We start from the raw sequence: 18,746 nt of genomic DNA, 5'->3' as shown, positions 1-18,746 counted from the left end.
AACAAAAACCCAAAACCCTACCACTCAATTCTCCTCGTTAGAAGCCTAGCACCTTTAGAGGAAGGCTGAAGTGGAAGGTTAAGGGTTCTGTGGAGAGTCAGTTGTGTTAGGAGGTGTTTTGCTGGGTCAAACATGTGAAGGAGTGTTGTCCTGGAGCAGACACAGGTGTACATTTAAGGCAGTGAAAGGAACATTCCACTGAAGCAGACACAAGTGAAAGGATGTTCTGCTAAAGCAAGCACGTGAAAGGACATGTGATAGATTCTTTGCTAATGACAGACACATATATTGGTCCGCCTTCCATTGCATAGTTGAGCTCCATTTGTCAGGACTTCAAAGAGAGAAACACACCAAGGAACTTAGGTGGCGTGACACAGTTTCTTGTGACTTCCATGGATTCGGGCTGATTGACAGAGTAATGTCAGCTGAGACAGACTCACGTGCTGAGGCAAGACCTGGGGGGAGGTAAGACCCGCGGAGGACACATGACGTTTGAAGGGTATAAGTAAAACTCCATGGACAAGAACAGAGTATAGCTAGGATTGTTTATAGAGCTAGCAGTGTAATGCTGGTCGGTCTGCAATCTTTGCTGATCTTCGCTTCCCAGAGGGGCATAGCTGAGAACTTCTCCTGACATTCCTGTTGGTCCCTGCTGCTGCTGAGGCTGAGGCCTGGCTGTCTCTGCTAGGTAGTGCCACTGCTGCCGATTCCTGTTTGCTATCCTGACTCTACTGAACTTCATATATCTGTGAAGTGTTTGCGAGTGGATCCAGCTGTCTCTTCACACCTGTGAACTGAACTGCGGGTTTCCAGACAACACAGATGGGAGTTGCTCCGAAGAACCTTTCTAAACAGGTCTACTTCCCCATATCCTTTGGTTTTTCCTACCTCTCTGGAGGGTGGTGGGCAAGAAGGGCGGTTAAAGTGTTTAAGAAACATCATTAAAAGTAGGCTTTAAAAACTTAAAATTACAAAAGTCTAGCTGGGCTACTCATTTGTGCAAAGGTTCCCTGATTATCCAGCAGCTGTCAAGACTGGAAACCTGTCTTTGAACGGGACACTCCAGTCACTCCATCTGTTGTGGCACCTGTAGAGTTTCCTGTGAAGTAACTGGTGACAGAATTCCATGGATAAAGGTGCTTGCTGCCAAGCTTGAAGAAATGCACCAAAGATGGATTCCTGGGCCATACTTGAGGAAAGGGAGAAAGTTGTCTTCTGACCTCTACTCTGGCCAAGGCTGGTTCTGAACTTGTGATTCTTCGGCCCTACTTGGTTGTATGTGGTGCTGGGGCTCAAACTCAGGGCTCTGTTTATGCTAGGCAAATACATTACTACCCAGCTATAGCCCCAACGGGCAATTCACCTTTTAATAGAAAGTGAAGCGTAAACAGTGCCAGATTTGTGTTGGTGACTGAAGTAGCTGCATTCAAGTCTTGCAAGGCGCATGCATGCAGGCAGGACCCTGTGTGCTTGCCTATCCTGTGTTCAGAGGGCCACGGGGAAACCGCAGGGATGGAATTCAGCAGCTGGAGAAGGCACTTTGCACTAGGCTGTAGAAAGAAAGAGACCCTGACTACACCACAAGACCATATCTTTAGATAACCGAAACTGGAGAAAAACCAAACTGGGGCAGAATGAATGTGTGCATGGGGCTTCGATGTGGGAATGGGCTTCTCTGAGATTTTCTTTCTTTTTTTTTTTTTTTTTTTGGTTTTTCGAGACAGGGTTTCTCTGTATAGCCCTGGCTGTCCTGGAACTCACTCTGTAGACCAGGCTGGCCTCGAACTCAGAAATCCGCCTGCCTCTGCCTCCCGAGTGGTGGGATTAAAGGCGTGCGCCACCACGCCCGGCTGAGATTTTCTTTTTTAAAGGAATTTTTATATCAACAACCAGGAATCAAATAAAACTCTATCTTCTCCTAAGGCCCTGGTAGTTTGAAGGATCTAGGGAAAGGCAGCGAGTCTTCGCAGTGCTTGCCACATCCCGGGTACCCCACACTTCTTCCAGGCCCTGGATGCCCAGCTGTCATCCCATCCCGGGCCGCACCCCCCCCCCCCCTCCACACACACCCAACTTCCTTTCTATCCTTCCAGCTCCAGCCTTCTCCGCCCGAAGGGAAGCACAGGCTGGAGCAAGCTCTCTAAGCTCATCCATCAGCAGTGGAGGAGGAGGAGAGGAGGGGCAGGAGGAGGAGTTTCTAGGCGGCCGAGCCCCCGAGGCCCGCGGTGCCCTTCCCCCCTTTCGCTGATTGCTGTGGCTGCGAGCCCGACCCCGCCCGCGCGTGTGCGCGGCCGAGTTAGGGCGCCGCACGGGCCTGATGGGGGTGATCCAGGCTTTCGGGGACGCCGAGCGCCACTTTCCTCCTCCCTGGCAGTGAGAGAGAGAGGGGGAGAGGGAGAAGCGGGCTGCTGTCCTTCCAGGCCACTTTCGCTGCGCGATTCCGCGAACTCCCGGCAGGAGGTGAAAGTCCCCGGCGGGGTCCGGATGGCGCAGTTGAACTGCGGCTGCTGAGCTCGCGGCCGCCTGCGCGCGCTGGGCGCGGGGACTCGTTTCGGCTACTCCCCCACCTCGCGGCGGACGACCGGTCCTGGACACACCGCTTGCGAGGTACGTGCGGCTCGGCGCCCGATCAGTGGCTGTGCACGCTGCGCAGTGCGAGTTGGTGCCTGCTTTGCGGGGTTCCTCTGGCCATCCAGGACCCCGAGGCTGGGACCTGGCTTTGGTCCCGCAGGGTTGACGCTGAGCGGAACCGGGATCCGTTGCGGTCCCGGGTGGACAGCGCGGGGGAGGAGTTCCCCACGCCCGCTTTCGCTCTTCCTCTCCACTGTTTCCTAGTCCCGTGCAGGGCTGCAGGCCACTGCGCTCCTGGCGCGTGACAGCGTGGGTGGGCACTCGACCATGATGGGTAGCAGAGGCCGCGGCCGCGGGACTCGCGCGCCCACGCCAGTCCTGGGTCCCCGCTGGCCGCGCCCTGGCTCGGGGAGTCAGTCCCGAAAATGCCGTGAAGGACGCTCCCGGGTTAACCTTGCCGCGCTCCCGCTGATGGTAGAGGCTCCCTACGATTTGTGAACTTGGTTGGGACAAACTTGAAACTCTTGGATGTTGTTAGGGGAATCCGCTTGTAGAGTTGGGCTTATTGTGGGCATTTGTCCCACCTTCCCGCACTGGGTAGGACTGCAGACAGCTGGACTGACAAGCCGCAAGTATCACGGCTTAGGTGTTGGTGCAAACAGTTGCCCTACTCGCTAACGGTGAACTGGGAGGACTCGGTCCCCCTAGGTGGCTGTGCGGTTTGGAGGAGTGCACAGATGTTTCTGACTGGGACCGCGCAGAGCGCAGCACAGGTGTTAGCGCCTCGTGCTGCGCCCTGCGGTGACAGGAGAACCGCGAGGGTAGGCATCCCGTGAGTGTCAGACTGAGATAAAGAACCAGCCAATTTAAATTTTCTTCTTCCTTCAAAGAAATGAGCGGCTTGGGAGGGTACCAACACGCAAAAAAAAAAAAAAAAAAAAAAAAAAAAAAAAAAAAAAAAAAAAAAAAACATATCCGGATACTTTAATATCCCGGGAATGACTCTTTAGATTGTAGCGGGTAATTTTAGGGAGAGCTCAGCTGGTTCTTTTGGGGTACTAAAACGGGAATGTATTGATCCCTCCCTGTATGTCAGTATCTCCAGCAACTCCAGCTAGTTCCTGTCAGGGCTTAAAGACAACTCTGGTTAAAAGAGATTTTAGTGGACCCATTTTACAGATCATATATGCTAGACTCCAGCAGCTAGAGGCAAAGTTGCTTGTCCAAGGTCACATAGAGCTTTCTGTTACTTTTAACCCAAGAGCTGCCTTGGTCAGTCATGGCAGAAAGTGTGGTAAGATCCATGGGCACTAAGTCCTTGGCCCTCTGTTCTCGCCCAGCTTCCTGTCTGAGTTGAATACATCTTTTGAAACACAGATACAAATTATCTGTGATTAATTTAGAGGATCATATACGTATTACTTTGCAGGAGCCAGAATCCAGCTTCTCTGAGCCTGGGTCCAAATAATTATAAATAGAACTCTGACTCGTGTTAATTTCAATTTCTATTCTTCATTACTTTTATTAATCCACCAGACATTGTTGATCAAGGCCGCTTGGCTTCCTTAGGAAACAGCTTGAGGCTGGCACAGGAGGCAGGGAAATAATTCTTACCCCCCGAAGGGCTATTAAAGACGACTTGATTTCATGCCATTGTCTCAGCGAGAGGATGTTGCTCTGTTTCTTGATGTTCTCTGCTTTTGGCTTTAATTCTGCATTGTTTAGCATTTCAAGGCTTCGGCATACTTTTTTCTCTTGACATTGTTGTCAGCTTTAAACGTCCCCTATTGTGATGGAATCTGGCCACCCCACACCAGCTTTGCTTAACTGTTGATTAAGATATGTGCATTAAAAAACAATAAAGTCATCAACTGAGTTTTGAACCCCAGCACTTCAAAGGCCTATGCCTTGAGAAATTCATTGTTATTTTAAACATTAGCCAGCAGGGGGCGCACAGCATATTATTGATATCCTGCTGACATCTAGACCTGTTTGTACTGTGTGTAGCATATATTTCAGAAATGGAAATTATTGTAGCTTTATCTAGTACAGTAACTAAGTTGCTTTACGACTAATTCCAACTGTTTAAAAATGGAATGATCTTGAGTTCCGGGCCTGAATGTTAAATGTGTGTCTAGAACCTGTAGTGGCTAGGTAAATATTTAAGTACAAATCATGGGGTCTTTTTTTTTCTCCCCTTCTAGTTTGCTTTCCTTGAGAGGTATGTCTGTAAGATTTTGTGTTGTTTGAATAGCACTTTCGGCTATTTAGAAGTGGCAATCTGAAGAGATTCATTTGAGAATCCTTTTGTAATGACTTCCATTGTCTCATTTATAAAACTGAATGCACGAACTCCTTCTTGAGGAGGCTGATGGATTCAGTACTGTCACCATCATCTTTCATTAACATTTTCCTCATGTAAGGGAGTCCATTATTCCGTGTCCCTTTTATAGAGCTGAACATTCTGCAGACATGTATGTTTTAATTCAGTGTGAGTTCCCTCATCAAAAGTGTTTGGGGGTGCCAGGCACTCAGGAAGCAGAGGCAGGAGGATCTCTGTGAGTTGGAGGCCAGCCTGGTCTGCAGAGCCAGTTCCAGGACAGCCAGGGCTACACGCACAGTGAAACCTTGTCTCAAAAAAAAAAAATAAATAAATAAAATGCTTGTGAGTAAAAGGGCTCTGGATTTGTTCAGACTTTGGAATATTTGATGTGCATCATGATCTCCTGGGAGAGGGAACTGGGTCTAGACATAATTTGTGTGTAATATATATCTGATAACATAAAGGTAATTTTGTACAATGTTTTTAGTGTATCTGTGTCTTGAGTTCAGCTAGTTATATGACATCGGGTGGAATTTTCCACTTGTCAGACTTGTGCTGAAAAAGTTATAGATTTGGAAATGCTTTGGATGTTAGATTTTTGGGTCAGGGGTGTTCAATTTGTATGTCAATAGTTCAAAGCCATATTCTGCATGAGTACAGGTATCTGGTGTGTCTAGGCATCCGAGGTCCCTATTTTAAATAATGATTTTAATAGCTATTTCAGTCAGTTCCTTAAACTGTCAAACATTGCATTCTTTCACATTCAAAAATCTTTTAACTAGTTTTTGAAATTTACGTAACTGGTTAGGTTCATGTTTTTAGAGATCTTTAACTTAGATGTTCTCTTTCACTGCCTTAGGAGAGTGGCCAGTTAAGAATGTGAGGGTGAGCATAGATTATAAGAATAACTACTATTCCTATTATTTTGAGGTGCTAGGGTTTGAGCCGAGGGCCTTATGCATACGAGGCACGCACCAGGTCTCTGAGCTACACTCCCACACCCCAAAAGTTATCCCTTCAGGAGCATCGGTGAGTAAGAGATTCCGTGAGGTGTCTGCATCAGTAGAACACACACACCCGGCACAGGAAGTTCTCTGGTTTCCCTGTCTTCAGTCTCAAGTGCGAAGTGTTAGCACTGCTTCTTTGCAGCATTTTGTAAAAACGCAAACTGTTGCTAATTTGTTCAGTTTCTAGTCAGGCTGATATAAACCAAACACCACTTGGAAAAACTGCTAAAATGATCTGGGTCCATTTTCTGGGCTCTGGATTTCTTGTTGTTATAGCCTTTGAAATCACACATTTACTTGTTACTTGACTTACTTGCTCCATTTACAAAGTCCTTGCTAAGGTTTAACATGTATCTATCTCTAAGCGTGCCTGCCCCCCTCCTCAGCCTCCTCCCCGCCCCCGAAACCTTAGGGAGACGTCCAGTTATTTGGATCTCCAGATCTCTCAGCCAAGAGATGTAATATTTTGGGTTTGATTCAGTATTTGTATAAATTCTCTTTGGGGCTACTCTTGTTTGGGCCTTATTTTACAGTTTTTCCTTCATTTTTTTCGGACCAAAGATGGAGATTTAAATAGGTTAACAACTACTTATGAGGCTTGTATTTAAGAAGGAAAGACTGGAGGAGAGCCCCAGAAACACATCTGTAGGGCATACTAATGCATCTGCCGATGAGTATTGTATAGGGCGTGCGTATGTGCATTAGTGTGCACAGTATTACTATCTGCTATTTGTGTCGGCAACTGCTGTGTGTTGAAATTTCTTTCAGCCAAGCATAGTAGACCATACCTCTCACTTCAGCCCTCGGGAGGTAGAGGCAGGAAAATCAGGAATTCCAAATCAGCTTACAATCCATAGTGAGTCTGAAGCCAGCCTGGGCTACATGGACCCTGTCATGGGAAAAAAAAATCCCCCCCAAAACAAAAACAAAAATCAAAAGCTTTTCCAAATCTGGGTAAAGGACTCTAAGTGTAAATGTGAGCAAGCTTCATTTTTATTTCAAATTTAATGTCAGATTGTCACCGGAATAATCATCGAAATTAAGTTAGATTGGAGTACCAAACTTCTGTTCACTTTAGGAAAATGGATAACAGAGAAGTGTCTGTTTCTTGGGTGTCCGGCTGTGACTGAGGAGGACCTGCGGGGTTCGGTACCGTTTGCACTGGGAAGGACACCTGTTTTTCTGTCCCTCCAAATACATAATTAATTTTTCTGGCATATGCTGAAGTCAGGTTGTTGTATACAATTACAGAAGGACTGTTTGTGAAAACACATTTCATTTGATTAGTTTGTGGTGGTGGGAAATAAAAACCCTCTTTAGAGAGCACCCCGTGAAGTGCTCTCTAAAGAGAGTCCGGAGCCTTTCCCTCTCATCTGATCATCCTCGCTCGGGTTCACTGGCGTGGTGCACTGAACAGCCCACGTGGAGGGTCTGGCAGGACACTGCATTTTCTTTTTACTGCTTGAGTCTTTTTCGTGGAAACTTGATGAATACTTAGTTCCATGTGGTTGTGTCATCCTGTTAGCATCTTAGCAATTCATGTGCTTTGACAGTGTGATGCTGGTCCTTGGATACAGCACCATGCTGGTGGCTGTTTGCACATTTCACTTCATAATTACCTAACTGTGCAATAATTGCTCGAGTAGACTATGACTTTTCTTTTCCCTCCCATTAGGAGGGTTATTTGAGGTGAGACACTTTGACACAAAGCCTAAATAAATATCATTGTGCAAGCCTCTTTGTGTTGTTGGTAGTTGTCTCTTCTGTGGCTTTTACTCTTAAAACAGAATGCACTCAAACACAAACCTTTCTCAGTATCCTCAAAGGGTGTGCGCCCTTTTCTTACATGACTTTATGCAGTGGGCTGGCAAGCTCAGTTTGACTCGGAGGGAAAGCACCATTGAGTCATAGTGTGTGCTGAGCATCAAGGCAGTATCAGGTCTTCCCTGTGTGGGGAGAAGTTTCTCATCTTCTAAATGGGTCTACCTCTTTCTGCCAAGGCCTTTCTGTCCAGACATTCTTCTTCATTTTCTATTCTTTCTTGTTTGTTTGTTTTTACCTTTATGACTTTAGAGAGGGGGTTACATGTTGTATATTTATAGCATACCATGTGAACCATGAACACCGTATGAGCAATGGCCTGTTTTGTGCAGAGACAGCTGCACTCGTCTTGGTTTCTGATCCCTCCTATTCACACCTGACCACAGTTGCAGCCTGGCATTGGATTCATGATGTTTTCCACGGCAGCTCAGGGAGGACAGACCTGTGCTTTTTTTCCCTGTGGTTCTCTGCGAATGCCTTTTCAGTTTGTGGCATCTGTGTTTCCTTGTTAGAGTGTCTGTTCACAGTTTTAGTTTTATTCAGTGTGTGGGCTTAGAGAAAGAGATTTCTTTTAAAAGGAGTTCTGCAGGTTCTTGAAAACGCCTCCAGAAAATGTCTCAGGTGGATGTCATTTGAATTGGGATTTGAACTGGGGCTGGTTGAACCCAGGGTGGGATTCTTTGGAGTTTAACTGGGTAGGGAGTCTGGGAAAGAGAGGAGTGTCTCTCCTGTTGGATAGCTGGAGAAAGCTTCACTGTGTTGGGACTGATAGCAAGTTTTAGGAGGTGTGCAGGCAGGAACTCCAAGGCTGCCTCAGGTTGGTGTTGCGACTGGCAACTCTTAGCATCCCAAAGATACTATTCTCCACAAGCCAGGGAAAACAGCCTGGCTCCAATGATGCATATTGTGCGCATGCACACGTGAAGCTAAGCCAAGAAAAATGTCCATCTGGGAGACGGGTTGGTGTTCTGAAGAGAGGAAGAACAAAGGACCATCCATACGAGCCTTAGAGAATCTGCTAGTTTTTCTTTTGGCTTCCAGATGCCTCTCAAGTGCCTTGTATTGGAGATTAGAAGCAATTTTAGGGTTGAGTTTTTTGGTCCCTATGTTTTGCAGAGAACAGAAGAGCAAGCAGCTAGGCAGCTTTTGGTGGTGCTAAAGGGAAGAGGGTTCTGGGACCCAGCTGGTGTGTTTGAGAAAGCTTTCCCCACCTTCACAGTGCCAGAATAGGGTGCAAGGTCCTCCCCCCTTTCCTCACACCTTCCCCGTGTTTTCCATGCAGCTGTGGTGTCTAGGCTCAGCGGTACTCTAGACTCTGTGGGAGGATGTTAGAGGCAAGGTGTGTAGGCAGCTGGATGATGAACATGAACGCATTGTCCTTCACACCAGGCAGAAACAACTAGCGCTCTCTCTCCCTCTCTCGATGGGATGTCATATGCCCATGCTGACCTCAAACTCGTAGTTTTAAGGTTGACCTTAATCTTCTGATGGTCCCAGAAGTTGGGATTATGGGTATGCCTACCATGTTTGGTTTATGCAGTGCTGGGGCTCGAACCAAGGGCTTTGATTGTGCGAGGCAAGCACTCTACCAACTGAGCTACATCCCAAGCCCAAAAGCTAGCCTTTTGAGGTGCCTGCTGCTGATTGCAGGTCCTGGAGACCCAGGTATCTAAGAAGATAACCTTCCCAACAGAGGGTGAACAAAATCTTCCCAATCTGCTGCTTCATTCTGCCCCTCTGTCCCTGTTCTATTCCTGTGGTTTTCTTAGAACTAGTTCTGTCAAGTTCCTGACATCTCTGCAGGCTTCCTGTTCAATATTGAGTCCCTGTTTGTTGGCACTTATGTTAGCCCACTTTCTGTTGCTACCACAGAATAGCCCAAACTGAATGACTTATACAGAATAAAGGCTGGGAGACTGAGCCTGTGAGGTACTTGTTGCTGGTGGTGGTGGAGGGGCTCTGCCAAGTCCTCAGATAATATAAGGGGAGACGGCATCCTAGCTCAGGTGCCTCTCCTCAGGGCCCTAGCTTTATGACAGCACCAAGCCTTAATTGCCATCTTACAGTGGCCTTGCCTCCAGTCATCACAGCTGGGTCCAGCTCTGTCCTCTGGCTCCTTCATAAAGGATATTAAATTTCAATGTAGGTTCCGGTGAGGGACATCCACACTGTTAACACTTTTCCTGCCCATCTTTCTTCTCGGCCTACATATAGTCAATGACCCTATCCATTCTAGAAACTTATAGTTTTCTATTTTAGAGCCACGTTCATGGCAGTCTGTAGGCGGCCTCATGTGGTTCAAACAGGTCATCCCATTAAATTAAGCATACCTTCTAACGTCCTATATTCTCTGTGGCCTATTGTTCTCATCACTTTTCATGTCATCCTTGCTGCTGTCCCCCTGTGCATCGATGTGGTCTGAGCTCAGCACTGTTGGTCTTTCTGCTTGGATGGGAAGGTGTCCTGGAACTTGGAAGGCCAGGAACCACATAGCTCTGAGATGGGACAGTGTCCCAATGGAAGGGTGTCCTGCAACATGGGAACTCAAGAACCACACAGTTCTGAGAGGAAGCTTCCTCAGCAGAGGCGTTGCAGCTCCCCAGGGAGGGCATCCCCAGCTGAGCTGAGGAGCTCAGAGGCCTCAGTGTGCTCCGTCTTGCTTCTCTTCTTTTCTTTATTGCTTGTCTTCTTCCGATGAGAGAATCACACCAGGCAGCAAATCTCATTGAAAGAGATTTATTGGAAGGTCAAAGATGTAGAGGAATGAATCCAGGACTGGCTGCCTATGCTCCTGGGAGGGATCAGACAGCAGTGGGGAATTGGACAAAGTGCAATGCTTTTATGGGGGCTTTTGTGGGTTGGAGCCTTCTAGGGTGGAGATTTCCAGGATGAGATTGGTTGGATTTCAAGTCCTGAGCTTGGGAGAGCTCAGGGATTGGTGGGTTTTCCTGTTCAGGGATTGGTGGCTTTTGTTTAGACTTTTCATCTAGATTAGCATAACCCAGGGAGGGTCCTGTTGAGGGTCTGCAGATGACCATCTGGAGATGACCTTTGTGACAGTTATGATAGTTGGGAGGGTTAGGGTGAGGGAGGGGCCTAGCTGATGGAGCTCCAACCCACCCCACCCCCAGGCCCTGACCACTTTTCTTTCTTAAGGTCTACAAAGTTTACAAAGTATACAAAGTTTACAAAGGGAGTCCACAGCAGGGAAAGCCTTCCATGACACTTGAGTGGTGTGAATATCTAACAGGTGCATCTCTGCAGATAGCATCCTCCCAGGTCTTCCCAGGACCCTGACTATTCCCATCGTCTTCCAGCTGTTTCTTGTGGCTTCTGCATCTTTCTCCAAGTTCTCGTCCGTGATGCATACCTTACTTTGTGTCTCTTGGATCTTGCAGATTTGTGATTCTGTTCTCCTTAGCATGGACTGTATGGTTATTAAAATCTTAGCCATTTTCCCCTCTGCTTCTCTTGATCCTCAGTGTGTTCACCTGAGGCAGCTCTGATTTCCCAAGTGTTCCATGTGTGCTCACATCCTGTTTCTTTCATAACCACACTTTTATAACCAGTGTGCCCTGCTCTTCCAGCCTCCTCTGTTATCTTAAAGTTTTACTCTGTCAATAGACACCATGACCAAGGCAAGTCTTATAAAGGACAACCTTTAATTGGGGCTGGCTTACAGGTTCTGAGGTTCAGTCCATTATCATCATGGTGGGAAGCATGGGTTCTACATCTTGTTCCGAAGGCAAACAGGAGAAGACTGTCTTGCAAGCAGCTAGGAGGAGGGTCTCAAAGCCCACTCCACAGTGACACACTTCCTCCATCAAGACCACACCTCCTAATAGTGCCATCCCCTGGGCCAAGCGTATTCAAACCACCACACGTTAGCTCTTCTGTTGAAGCTTCACGTGGTTCCTCTCTGAAGCGACTTCTCTTGCTAGCTCACAAGAGCCTTTTTCTTTCTGTGAACCATCCTAGATTAAAATTGAGGGTAACGGTCAGCTTTTCATCACCATAACAAATACACCTGAGATCATTAGCTTATAAAGAGAAAAGGTTGCTCTCAGCTCACCGTTTTGGAGGGTCTTGTTCAGAATTGCCCCTGTTGTGTGGGCCTGTGGTAAGGCAGCACATGTGGTGGGAAGCATGACAGCAAAATTATTAGCCTCATGTCTAGGCAGGAATAGAAAAGGCTGGGGTCTCACCACCTCTTCAAGGGCCTGTCTTCAATGGCCTAAAGGCCTCTCACTATAACCTGCCTCCTGAAGGTTTTACCACTCCACATGATGCCTTTAATAAATCAGTCTTTTGGGGAATATTCTGTTCTTCCAGATATCTGAAGGTCACTTCCTATAGATCTTTGGTCAAAACAAAGAAACTTAAGACTCCCACCTGATATACAGTTATGTGTCATGCTTATGCTGTCTCCAGGGCTCCCAGGGCAGGGACTTGTACATTTTGTGCCTTGTATCCACATATTGGGGGCAATAGCTGGTGTGGAGTAAGTCTCTCAGAACTGTAGTGTTTGTTGAATGAATAAACGAATCAGAAGAAGCAGGACCTGGGAGGGTTTGATAGCTTCAGTTTAGCATACACTCAGGTATCTCTTCTGCAGGGAGGTAGAGAACCTGAATTTTCACTGCCTCATTGGAGATAAGCTGGGCTGGGACACTGGCGACTCTCCCAGCCTTACAAGTGGTTTGGGAGATTCCCATTTTACCTCCAGCAGGCAAGGGCTTGTTGTGGTTTCTCTCTGCTTGTGGTTTGCCCTTTAACCCATCCAGCTAAAAAGATGAAAAATAAACCTGGCAGCAGAGGAAGGGGTTTGGGGAGAGGGTGTGCAGAGCAGAAGGCAGCTCTCACTGTGCCCCTACATCCTCTTTTGGCTCTGAGCTCATCCTGTTGGCAGCTCATCGAACCTTCCAGATCGGCCCTGCTAGGGCCTGTGCTACAGTAGCCTGAAGTCTGCCAGGCCTCATGTCTTTTGAATTTTTTTTCCTTCTTCTTTGTCCTATTTTCTTTGAAAAGAAATGTTCCACTTCAGGCAAGAAGGACATGGGAGGAAATTGCATTACTATCTTTACTTATTTATTATTTTGGGATGGTCTCATGTAGTCCAGGCTAGCCTCAAACTCAAGACCCTCCTGCATCCACCTCCTGTGTGCTGGGATTACAGGTGTGCACCATCATACCCAGTTTTTTTTTTTTTTACCATCTTAGTTAAGAATATTTTTAAAGATTAATTTTTATTGTGTTTTATTTGTGCGCGTGCACACATGCGCATGTGTGGGGTTCAGAAAGCAACTTTGTAGAAGTCAGTTTTCTCCTATCCTGTGGGCTCTGGGATCAAGCTCAGGTTGGCAGGCTATGCAGCAAGAGTCCCTACCCACTGATCCATCTCACCTGCCACCCATCTTTAAGATGAAGTGGAGTTTTAACCCTTCTCAGATTCAAGGACTATTGGTGAAGCTAGTTCTTGCTTCTGTCTGTGATGCTAGTGATGGGTGGAAACTTCATGAAGCAGCCACTTAATCCTAAGGGCCAGGAATTTTCCTGCTGAAGAGTCAGGATTTTTGGAGCCCAGTGCATGTGGGTCAAAGAGTGTGGCCAGTGTCATTGTGCCTATTGAGAGAATATCAATTTGGTCTTCTCAGGACAGGAAGTCCAAGGCTTCAAAGAAGTGGGGCTGGTGAGATGGCTCAGCAGGTAAGAGTACTGACTGCTCTTCTGAAGGTCCTGAGTTCAAATCCCAGTAACCACATGGTGGCTCACAACCATCCATAATGAGATCTGACACCATCTTCTGGTGTGTCTAAAGACAGCTACAATGTACTTACATATAATAATAAATAAATCTTTAAAACAAACAAGCTATTATAAAGTCAGCATTATAATTTAACCCTGGGATTAAAGATGATCAGGTTAGAAATAAACTGATATGTGTGATGTCATATATATGTCAATAGGATGTATTTATATCATATGTGATATGAAATAAAATGATAGAGCTACTAGTGGCTAGTTGAAGGGGGTCCTAGTCACCTGACAGCATTCTAGGTATTCTGTACTTACATTTTATTTCATTCATTCATTCATTCATTCATTCCTCATACCAGTCCTGGAAGGGACTTAGAATCAGCACCCCATCTTACAGGTCAGGTTTGGACCCTGATCACCAGGGTCCCTCTACATTGTACTGTGTTTGGCGTCATGATCCCTTGCTTCACTTCACTTGGAGCCTCCCCTTCTGCTTCTCTCCCCACCCGGTTGGCTTTTTCTTGTTACAGTGTTTCTTTCTCCTCTGCTGGGAGGCCTTCCTTGACTACTCTAGCACAGACTCAGCATCACCAAACCAGCTGTTTTCCTAATCCCCACTGGAAGCCAGACTCCATGACAAGGATGAACTGAAGCCACTAACCTGTGTTTAGCTCCCCGAGTGTCTAACACACAATAGTTACTTCTAAATTTTTGTTGAGTTAATGAATGAAGGGACAAACTTTGCCATACTGATTTCAAAACAAAGTCACTTGTGCCTACGTCAGCCCTCATCAGCTAGGAGCTGTCCCCTTGGCCCCATCCAATGCCCACAGTGATGTAGGAATGTGCACAGCCCCTTTCTTTTCTTTTTCTATTTTTTTTCTTGGTTGTTAGCTATTTCTGGCAGAGCCCCTGTTTATAGTGGCTAAAAGCATGGACTGTGGAATTAGACAGACTTGGGCTTAAATCCTGGTCCACTGCTTCTTAGTTGGTGACCTTGGCATTGCTTAGCAACTTAAAGGAAGCACCATCTCTGTGGGTGGTTGAGAGGATTAAGTGAGAAATCATGGAGCGTACAGCAGGTGCTCTGTAGCTAGTCACTGAGATGCTGCATGGTGTGACGAAAGCCAGGTGCTGAATTCTCCTCGGAAGGGGATAAGGTCTGCACATTCGAATGGTCAGAGCAGTTAGAACACAGCCTGGGAGGAAGGCAACAGAGGGCCAGTCATGGAGCCTTCTGCATTCTCGGTTTGCCTATCTGTAAGAGACTGATGTGGACACACCCATTTCTAACATCCTCCGTTGGCTCAGAATAGGTGTAACATGGGGTACATTACACAAAGACCATAAGACTGGGATTAATTATAAGTGGGCTTTAGAATGGGGAGAGAGAAATGAGGAGAGAGGTCTCAGACTTTGAAGACTAGCACACATGTCAGGTTTTAATAAAAAAAAAAAGGTGAATCTAAACTTACGTGTAAATCTCTCTCTCTCTCTCTCTCTCTGTGTGTGTGCGTGTGTGTGTGTGTGCGTGTGTGTGTGTGTGTGTAATAAATAAAATGAACAGTCCTGACAGAAGGTGGAGTTAAATGCTTGCATTGCTGGGAGCATACTGCATTTTTGTTCCCGTAAGTTCCAGAGAAAAATTTTCGAGTGTAATCTGAGTGTTCTCTTTACTGCTGTGCTGTGAGGTTGAATGTTCGTTCTCCTGGGACAGTGTGTTCTGGGTTTTCTCAGTTCCTGCCAGACCTTGCACAGTGAGGCATTTGAAGCTTCCACAGGAATGGATGGTAGCTCGTTTACTGTGAGAGACTCTCATCACTGTCCATTCAGATGACAACTGTGTGGAAGGCATGGAAGGAAAACAATTTTTTAATCTATTCATATTAAAGATGAACAAAGTGAAGGCCTAGGAGGCCTTTGGGTGGCAGAGCTCTTGCCTCCTGCGTGCGAGCGTGCTCAGGGTTCTTCGTTGTATCTGCCTCTTGTTTGCCTGTCATTTGTTACTAAAAATGTTCCAACAAATTCCTGGCCTTCCATAAATTTCCTATTGTATACAATAGTGTCTTGTCTTCTTTTCTTGATGATAACAATCTAGCCCAGGGTCTTAAGCATGCTATAGGCACAGGCCCATCACTGAGCTATCCTTTTCTGCTGGCTAGTTTTATTTTACCTGATACAGACTGGAGCACTGCGTGTCTCAGTCAGCATCCTATTGCAATGAAGAAATGCCATATCAAGGCAAATCTTATAAACATGGCAGCCCACATGGTGCTGGGGCAGCTGAAAGGTACATTGTGATTCACAGGCCAAGAGAGAGAGAAAAAGAAAAAGCCCTGCCCTGGTATGGGCAAAGCCCATCTCCAAGGTTTCAAAGAAACCTCAAAATGACATACTTCCTCCAATAAGGCCATGCCTTCCAATCCTTCTAATCCAAGTCCCTGATGACTAAGCATTCCAATATATGAGCCTATAGGGGCCAATGGTATTCAAACTACCACACCTGGGAAGAGACATGTCTATGTGCACTTTCTTGATTGACAGTGATGTGGAAGTGAAGTGACCTATGAAGGATGGTAGCACCCTTGAGCAGTAGGCCTGGGTTGTATAAGCAAGCAGGCAAGCCAAGGACTGGAGAGATGGCTCAGCAGTTAAGAACACTGACTGCTTTTCCAGAGGTCCTGAGTTCAATTCCCAGCAACCACATGGTGGCTCACATCCATTTGTAATGGGAACTGATGCCCTCTTCTGGTGTGTCTGAAGACAGCAACTGTATACTCACATACATTAAATAAATAAATAAATAAATAAATAAATAAATAAATATTGAAAGAAAGGAAGGAAGGAAAAGAAAGAAAGCCAGCCAGCCAGCCAAGGAAACCATGGCGAGCAAGCCGGGAAGCGGTGTTCAATCACCTTCCTAGAGTTCCTACCTTTGTTTGCCTCCTCGATGGACTGAAACCTGAAAGTCAAATAAGCCAATTCCTTCTCAAGTGGCTTTCAGTCAGTGTTTATCCCAGTGACCTAGAGCACCCACTCCTGTCCCTGCTTAATCAACAGAACCCTGCTGGAATCCTTGCACCATCACGACTAAAACCCTCTCGATGACACCTGCTTCTGACTAGTTTGCTTGGCTTACTGGCCCTGCCAGGCTGAATTCCACAGTCTCCTGCGTAAACCTCTGCAGATTTGGGATCCAGCAGGTAGAAAAGGAGGGCTGTGCAGCCAGGTCCTGACCTTAGCCAGCGGTGTCCAGGCAACTCTCTATGGGGAACAGCTTTGCAAGCAGTTACGACGGTTGCTAGGGCTCATGTCTTTTTTTTTTTTTTTTTTTTCTGGTTTTGAGAAAACATCTTGCTGGCCTGGAAACTACAGCGTAGATCAGGCTGGTCTTGAATTTGTGGTAGTTTTTTTTTTAATGTCATCTCTTGAGTGCTAGGATTACAGATGTCACCCAGCACACCTGGCTCAGGGCTGCTTTGCTTGCTTGCTTGCTTGCTTTATAAGAGTGTGTGTGTGTGTGTGTGTGTGTGTGTGCAAGCATGCCCACAGCAACCTCGTAGTGGTCAGAGGGCACTTTGAGGATCTGATTCTTCCCTGCAACCTTGTGGGATCTGGGGATCAAATTCAGGCCTTTAGACTGTAGAAGCATCTCTACCTGTTGAGTTATCTTGACTACTCAAGACTCATATCCTATCTTGAAAGCATTCTTTAAATGTTTTATTTTAATTTTAAAATTAAGTATACGTGCATGTCTCTGTGATGTCTCTGTGTGGGGATGTGCCCCTGAGTGAAGGTGCCCATGGAGACCAGAGGCAGGGGAGCCTCAGAGAGGTTTAACCCTAGTCTCTGTCTCCTCTACTCACACCAGGCTCCCTTAGAGCTCCTGTCCTTCCAGCGCTTGAGAAGTAGAAGCAGAGGGATCAGGAGTTCAAGATCATCCTTGGCTGGGCTGGCGAGATGGCTCAGTGGTTAAGAGCACTGACTACTCTTCCAAAGGTCCTGAGTTCAAATTCCGGCAACCACATGGTGGCTCACCACCACCTGTAAAGAGATCTGTGTCTGAAGTCAGCTACAGTGTGTTTATGTTGATAATAAAGAAATATTTGGGCCTGAGCAAGCAGAGTTGACCAGGGCGAACAGAGGTCCTAAACATTCAGTTCCCAACAACCACATGAAGGCTCACAGCTACAGTGTGGAGCTACGTGGAAACTCTCCCACCTGGCCCACCCTCGCTCCTGGCTAAGAACATCAACACCGGGCCTAGCGCTTTCTCTTTCCTTGAGACTGAACTGCATTTTATCCTTGAAACCCTAGGTGTGCCTGGTTAGCCCCTGGCTCAGGAGTGGCTCAGCCGTGGAGAAGCTAGCAGAGCCATGGTGTGCTGCAGCCCTTCCGTCGTTGGCCCTTACTATGGACAGGGCTAAAGCTTCCATCTCTCTCACACATGACCCAGCCCACAGCCCTGTGGGCCCCTGGCTCCTGGTCCCTAGTCACCTGACCTCTCACTCCCCTGTAGCCCCTGTTCAGGTGTTAAGACCCATCTGAATTTTGGGCAGCACTGTATCATACCCTAACCCCTACGGTATACGCACTGCAAAGCCAAGCCAAGCCAGTGAGCTTCCATTCGGTCCTCTCAACTGTGGATGTGACCTGATTGGCTGCTTCAAGTTCCTGACTCTTTGACCACGAGGGTTTGACACTCACCCAGGTTTCTCTGTGCCTGACCATTTAGGATGTGGGTCTTCCTAAGAACGCTTCCTTTGGACTTCCTACCGTACTGTATAATTCTGTATTCGTGACTATGTGCCTGTCTTGGCAAACTGTAAGCCCAGAAGCGTAAAACGCAAGCGCCTTGTTTGGCCACCACATTTCCACTACCTGATGCGGCACAAAGAGTACATAAAGGTTGTTGACAGAAGAAAGGACGCCCCAGAAGCTAAATGTCTCAAGTAGCAAGGGATGCTGCTTTCATAAGGCCAAACAAAGGCAGAGGTTTGGTTACTCTTCATATTGCCACACCCTTGGCACCTTGGCCAGTGCCTGGCACAGAGTGGTAGTAAATATTTGCTGAATATCAACTATACTTAGATATGATTCCAGAGATTTCTTATCTAAATCCTCTCCCCTCCCCTTCTGGGGGGCCTGAATGATCCAGCTTCTCTGTGTGGAGGAGGCCTGGCAGTAGCCACTGTGGGCATCTGCATACAGGTCTAAAGGGCATTCAAGTGTTACCAGACACAGCAGCTACTGCTCTGTGTCCCCCT

The 18,746-nt window shown here is 46.8% G+C and overlaps 1 protein-coding gene across 1 annotated transcript in view; it reads left to right on the top strand.

Annotated features, from left to right (window-relative positions):
* The first annotated feature begins 2,246 nt into the window (after positions 1-2,246).
* The window catches only part of Tgfbr3 (transforming growth factor beta receptor 3), a 179,813-nt gene continuing 163,313 nt past the window's right edge, over positions 2,247-18,746 (top strand). Inside the window, exon 1 of the mRNA XM_021163025.3 lies at positions 2,247-2,607. The gene's annotated coding sequence lies outside the window, so the exon portion shown is untranslated. The remainder of the gene's footprint in view (positions 2,608-18,746) is intronic.

Source organism: Mus caroli, unplaced genomic scaffold, assembly GCF_978045245.1.
Source record: "Mus caroli unplaced genomic scaffold, Mus_caroli_1 scaffold_4, whole genome shotgun sequence".
Lineage (NCBI taxonomy): Eukaryota > Metazoa > Chordata > Mammalia > Rodentia > Muridae > Mus > Mus caroli.
The sequence above is the reverse complement of the archived record's forward strand: the minus strand, read 5'-3'. Positions and strand labels throughout refer to the sequence as shown.